The sequence below is a fragment of the Elephantulus edwardii genome, unplaced genomic scaffold, assembly GCF_000299155.1.
Source record: "Elephantulus edwardii isolate Elephantulus edwardi_28Jun2011 unplaced genomic scaffold, EleEdw1.0 scaffold00012, whole genome shotgun sequence".
Classification (NCBI taxonomy): Eukaryota; Metazoa; Chordata; class Mammalia; order Macroscelidea; family Macroscelididae; genus Elephantulus; species Elephantulus edwardii.
In genome coordinates this window covers 22,084,430-22,091,737 of record NW_006399762.1, presented here as the reverse complement: position 1 = coordinate 22,091,737, position 7,308 = coordinate 22,084,430, and positions in this window count along the sequence as shown.

Genomic DNA, 7,308 nt, shown 5'->3' with positions numbered 1-7,308 from the left:
TCTCCTCTCCTCTCCTCTCCTCTCCTCTCCTCTTCATTTCTTCTTCTCTCATTGCATTTGACTCTGTTCTGACTCATAGCTGATCCTTCAGCTCATTTCCATATTTCATGAGAGGAGATCAGCATCTCTCTTCTGAGGAATGTCTGGTGGATTTGAAGCTTAGAGAAAGGAGGTCTTTGGGTTAGCAGTGCAACTCTAGAGAAAGAGTGCAACTCTCTCAGGGCTTCCTTTCCATTTAATAGGCAAGTTCAAAACTTTAGTGAAGACTTCCAGTGACTTGTTAGATGAATCTCTAATGGTTTAAAACAATCATAATTTTTGGATTCCAGGTAAGATGGCAGACTAGATAAAGAAGGAGCCCAGACTTTTTAACCAAGGCACCAGAAAAAGAAGGTAGCATATATGGAGGATTATTTTGAGTTGACTGTTTTTATTGTTGTATAAAATAGAGTCAGAACAAACTCATAGCTGACCCTCTGGCAGGTTTTCAGAGGTAGTTAATCACAAGGGAGGAGATTGCCCATCCTTCTCCAGTGGAGCAACTGGTGGACTTGAACCACATACCTTCCAGATTACAGCACAACTTCTTGCCACATCAGAGCTCCCTTGGAAAAGATAAAAAAATCTCAATTGTTTACCTGACCAGTGTGTATTTTTCTTTTATCCTGATACACTATATTAAATTACTATATTTTACTCATTTAAAAGGTTATATGAAATGTCGGACTTTCGAAATAGAGAAAATGAAAAGGGAAGAAGCTTTTTTTCTTTTAAATAAACTTGTGCGGGTGAGTCCAGTGAGAGTGGCTGGCTGAACTTGAGGCTCCACTTTGCTTCTTTGTTGGTTTCTCCCTTTTGTTTCTGAAACCAGGCTCAGTGTTCTGGTTCTGGAACAAGACTCAATGTTCAGGTCACCAGGTAAATTGGAATGTCCCTTCATAATCACCAAAATGTTACTGAACACAAGGAGTTCTTTCCATAGTCAATTGCCAATAAGACAGATGGATTGCAATATCCATAAGCAGTTTATTGTAGGTCTGGTAGGACAGTGAGATTCCCCTTAAAAACTGCCTGCCAGTATATTTTTAATAGTTATTAATAAAAATGTTCTTATGTATGAAATAAAACCTTACAACTTATATCATTTGTAATAAACTTTTTATGCACAGAGAAGAAGAGACAGAATCCCCCCCCCCAAATAAAAGTAGGTTCAAAAACTCAGACTTATTCCTGTTTAGCTGGAACCAACTGAGACCTGATCCTCCAATGAATTTCTGAGGCTCTAAACAGTACAGAAGATACCATCTTTCTTCTGAGGAGCTACTCACAGCTAGAGAGCTAAGAGATGTTAATTTTCTAAAAGGTAATATTTCATTATGTTTTTGGTGACATTTTACCCAGCAGATTGATTGCATTAAAAAATTGCTACAAGAGCTATTCAGGGTTATTGGTTACTTCCTTCACCAGGAAACTCTAGTCTCAGTATTTCCATCCTTGATAGTTTCATTTTCAGTAATCTAGTTTCCCTGTTCCCTTTTCTTCTCATCCTTTTTAAAAAAATAATAATTGTTGACCTTTAGGTTTCATATAGATGATTTCTTTAAAAACACATAATAAATGAGAGTGATATTTATTTCTGAGCTTATTTGTTTTATAACTAAAATACAACATCAAGGAATAATCTAAGTTTCTGGCCTAGAGAGTATCTCAGGACTGTTGGTATAGTTCTTGTTAAATGCTAAAAGTCAAGTACGACTCAGATCTAAAGCTTGCCTTACCTTGCACCACTCTTAGTCAGGGTTTCTGTCATGTTCAGGGCCATTGTTACAGTCACTGTGTTAATCCATCTCATTGAGAGTTTTCCTCTCTTTTGCTGAGCCTTCACCTTTCTCAGCATGATATCTTTTTTCAATGACTTAACCCTCTTGGTCACATGCCCAATGTATGGGAAAGAAGTTTCACCATCATTAACTCCAAGGAGCACCCAGGTTACACTTTCTCCAAGACTAATTGGTTTGTTCTTCTGGCAGTCCATGATAGATGCAATACTCTACTCCAACACCACAATTTACAAACATCAGTTCTTCTGTCATCCTTATTCATTGACCAACTTTTAGATATGAAAAGGAAGCAACTGGAGACCACAGCTTGGATGGGGTGCACCCTAGTCTTTAAACTGATGTCTACATGCAGTAATTATGACAGGCTGAGATCCTTATGACTGTACCAGTGGGGATTGGTTCAAAAATTGTAAAATTTTAAAGTTTATGAGGTTCTGCCAGGCAGCACCCATACGATATACCATTGGGGACAGGCCAGCTTCCTGCTTGAGACAGAGCTGCTGAACCTGAGAAAGATCACCTCCGACCTGGATGGGCACCCTGTCCTGGTAAGGGTACCCCCCACTCTGACCACTAGTAATTACATCTGTCTCTATCTGTTTTCCAAGTGTAGGGGAGAGGCCTAAGATTTACCTCTGTGAGAGCTTTTTACCAAGATTTATTTCTTAATAAAATTGCAGCTTCAATATGATTATAGATTTAGGCACTGAATTTACAAGCCTTTCTTTCAACTGGATATGGCTACAAGAGAAACTCTTGCCAAGGAAATTTGAGTAGAAATGATATAAGCAGCTTCCTCTTGAGTTACCTCAAACATTTCTGTCTCTAATCATCCACTCTTTTCCTCTTTTAGCTTTGGTTGGAGGTTGATAGTGACCTTGGGAATCATACAATGAAGATAAGAAAATCATCATAAACTCAAGTGATTGAATGATTAAAGCAAAACTGCCCTGGAATGCACCTGTTATACAAAGAATACTCACTGTGGCCTGTTGTTTGTCAACTTATGAAATACGTGTTCTTTTTGGAGTTTAGTTTACCTTATCTGAGGTAACACCCTGGGCATGATTTCTGGAGTCATCCCAGCATCACCTTCTGGTCCAAGATGGTGGTGTGAGTCGTCTGCATGTGACAGCTCCAGTCACAAAGCTCATGTTACAAATCAGGAGGAGGGAATTTCTGAGTCAAGTCCTTAAAACAGGCTTCCAGGAGCAGATTCATTTCTCTTTGAATGAGCAGAACTTTATCTAACCGAAAGGAAGCTGAGAAATACCTTTTATTCTGGGTAGCTTGTACTTCTAAGAAGGATTGTTATGCTATGAATTTTAGTCTTTGTCATGGATAATTTTTGTTTTCCGATGAAAAAAATCTAAAAGAGAAATTATCTAGTGTCACCCTCAGTGATCAGATGACTTTAATTATTTGACTCTGGAAATTATCAATGAGTGACATGATTGTCTTTCTTAATAGAAATACACTCTGTGTGTGTGCATGTGCGTGCACATGTGTATATGCACATATTTGGGAGAAAGGAGATGGTAAGTTTTCATAACGGTGCTGCAGCTGACAAGGCTCGTGCTCAAAGACGATGCTTTCTGTCCTAAAAGGAAAATGCAATTCCTGCAGGATTCAGAGAATGTCATCTTTCCTCCAGAGCTGGAGATTTTACAGATGTTGTAGCTTACCCTTGGGAGGTGGTCTGCCAAAGGGATCTTACTCAGCTGATGAAATATGTTTCTGGATGGCTGTTTGTAGTGTTACATAGTGAAGGAGTTTCTCCAGAAGATTCTCCCTTCTTCGGAAATTTATATAGATAAACCCTCAAATAAACTCAGTTTAGGGACTTTCTAACTGGCTTCCAGACCCATATTTAACATATTATGCTAGATGCTTGATAGTACTCTTACAATGTAATATAACTGCTAGATGACGTGTATACATGTGGTGGACAAAGGTTAGGTTTCCGATATCATGCAAAATAAAATGTTTTTTTTTTTTTGTGATATCTCTGCTGTGAATAGTATTAATCCAAATGAATTGTATATAAATATTCAACACAATTTTAATTGTGATTCAAATAACTTCAGATTTAGTATCTGTTTCTTTTGTTAATGTAATGACTACCTAGATTAAAGAGGAGAACTGAGAAATGGTCTCTTCACCATCACTTTAAAAGTATCACTAAAACAGACAGTAACACTCTGCCATTTGTTTATGCATTTTAAATATTAAGCAATTTATTTGTACCATGCCAGGAAGTACTGTGATAGAGGGCATGGACTGTTGTTTCCCTATTGAATAGGTAATATTTCTTTCCATTAATTTTCACACTTGTCTTGAGGTTTGGAAGAAGTGTCAAAAATATTAATGATGACTTTATGAGGCTCATAACATTGGAGCAGAGTCTTTGTAAGGAATTTTTGAGCTTGTGGTTCACATTTTCAGGAATGGCAGTCACTTCTTGTCTAGGAAAGGGACTGTAGGTCAGATGAACCAGGAACAACATAATAGCAACAGAATGGAACAATGGAAGACAATGGAAGCAGGTGAGTTGAGAAATGAAGAGAAGACCTGATCAGAAATAATTTTAGAAGAAAAATTGTCTCTCATTTTTATTTCCTTAATAAAGGATACATTTAATAAATGATACATTTAATAAAGGAATAGATGGTATACCAATTGACATATTTCAGCTAACAGATGCTGCCGTGGATGTGCTCACCAAGTTGTGCCAAGAAATCTGGAAAACAACCACTTGGCCAACTGACTGGAAGAGGTCTATATTTGTTCCCATCCCAAGGAAGGGCCACCCAACTGAGTGTGGGAACTACAGAACAATATCATTGATTTCACATGCAAGCAAGATTCTACTGAAGATTATCCAAAAACGACTGGAACAGTACATGAGCAGAGAACTGACAGAAGTTCAGGCTGGATTTAGAAGGGGTCGTGGTACTAGGGATATTGTAGCTGATGTTAGATGGATCTTGGCTTAAAGCAGAGAATACCAGAAGAATGCCTATCTGTGTTTCATTGATTATGCAAAGGCATTTGACTGCGTGGATCATAACAAACTGTGGCTGACTCTGAGAAGAATGGGAATCCCAGAACATTTAATCGAGCTAATGCGAAACCTATACTTGGACCAAGAGGTAGTCGTCAGAACAGAGCAGGGTAACACTGCATGGTTCAAAATTGGGAAGGGTGTACGCCAGGGATGTGTCCTATCTCCATACCTTTTCAACCTGTATGCAGAGCAGATTATCTGAGAGGCTGGGCTCTATGAGGAGAAGCGTGGCGTTAGGATTGGTGGACGATCTATCAACAATCTGCGTTATGCAGATGACACAACTTTGCTCGCTGAAACTGAGGAGGACCTCATGCACTTACAGCAGAGGGTCAAGGACTGCAGCCTTCAGTATGGACTGAGACTCAATGTCAAGAAGACAAAAATTCTTACCACCGGACCAATGGTAGCATCAGGATGGATGGTGAAGAGATTGAGATTGTTCACAGCTTCAGTTTGCTCGGCTCCACAGTCAACACTCTTGGCACCAGCAGTCAGGAAATTAAAAAACGTATTGCGATGGGAAAGTCTGCTGTTAGGGACCTCTCTAAAGTACTCAAGAGCAACGGTGTCTCTCTGGAGACTAAGGTGCACCTGATACAGGCCATGGTTTTTGCAATCACTCGTTATGCATCAGAGAGTTGGAGAATGAGTAGGGAGGATAGAAGGAGAATTGACGCCTTTGAGCTGTGGTGCTGGAGAAGAGTATTGAATATACCATGGACTGCCAAGAAAACAAACAGATTCATCCTAGAGAGGGTTCAACCAGGCTGCTCCTTGGAGGCAAGGATTCTGGAGCTTCATCTGACATACTTTGGACATGTTGTAAGGAGAGACAGGTCTTTAGAGAGGGACATCATGCTGGGTAGAGTAGAGGGACAGCGCAGGAGGAGAAGACCCTCTATGAGGTGGATTGATTCAGTGACTGGGGTAATCGGGATGGGTGTATCAGAGGCAATGAGATTGGCACGGGATAGAGCACGGTTTAGGGCTGTTGTACATAGGGTCGCTATGAGTCACAAACGACTTAACGACATATAACAACAACAACAACTATAAAGGATATTTAATTGGATGTTTCTTACAACAGATATGTACTGCATTTTATACAAATAATATGCTCATTATACCTTTTCCTGTTTTTGATACTTGATACATCTTTTTTTTTGTTTCTTGTTTTTTTTTTAAATTATTTTATACTGGTTTATATACAAAATTCATAAAGTTCATATACATTGTTTTTCACACCAAACCTTTACATTTATTTTTATTTAATTTTCTTTTGTTGGGATTTTAATGAGAGTTTGCAAAGCATACTGGTTTTTAACTATACCATTCAAACACATTTTGTTTTATAACATCTGTGTTTCATTGAGTTTGTAAAGGCATTTGTCTGTGTGGATCACAACAAATTGTGTCTAACTTTGAGGAAAAAGGAAATCCCAAAATACTTGACTGTGCTTATGCAAAACCTATACCTGGACAGGGAAGTAGTCCTCAGAACAGAGCAGGGAAACACTGCATGGTTCAAAATCAGGAAAGGAGTGAGTCAGGAATGCATTGTCTCCACAACTTTTTAATCAAGATACAGAACAGATCTTTTGGTAAGTAGGGCTTTATGAGGAGGAATGTGGTATCAGGATTAGAGGTAGACTCATCAACAACCTACGTTATGCAGGTGACACAACATTGCTTGCTGAAACTTAAGAAGACCTGAAGTGATTGCTGCAGAAGGTCAAGGACTATAGTCTTCAATATGGATTGAAGCATAACATCAAGAAGACCAAGATTCTGATCACTGGGCCATTTGGCAGCAACATGGTAGATGAAGAGATTGAGGTTGTTAACAATTACAGCTTACTTGGACCCACAATCAACTCTCTTTACACCAGCAGTCAGGAAATTGAAAGACGAATATCATTGGGAAAATCTCCTGTCAGGGACCTCTCTAGAGGGTGTCAGTCTAGATACCAAGGTGCCAATAATCCATGCCATGGTCTTCTCAATTACTTGTTACACTTCAGAGAGCTGGACAATGACCAAGGATGACAGAAGAAGAGTAGATGCCTTTGAGTTGTGGTGCTGGAGAAGACTCTTAAACATACCATGAACCATCAAGAAAAGAAATAGGTCTGTCTTGGAGAGGGTGAAACCAAGTCTTTCCTTGGAGGCTAGGATTTTGAAGCTCCGTCTCTCATACTTTGGGCACACTGCCAGAAGAGATCAGTTTTTGGAGAAGGATATCATGCTCGGAAGGGTGGATGGACAGTGCAGGAAAGGAAAATCCTCAATGAGATAGATTGATACAGTGACTAGGGTAATGGGTTGGAATAAAAGAGACTGTCAGGACTGGGCAGGATTCAGGGCTGCTGTACTTAGGGTCACTATGGGTTGCAGGTG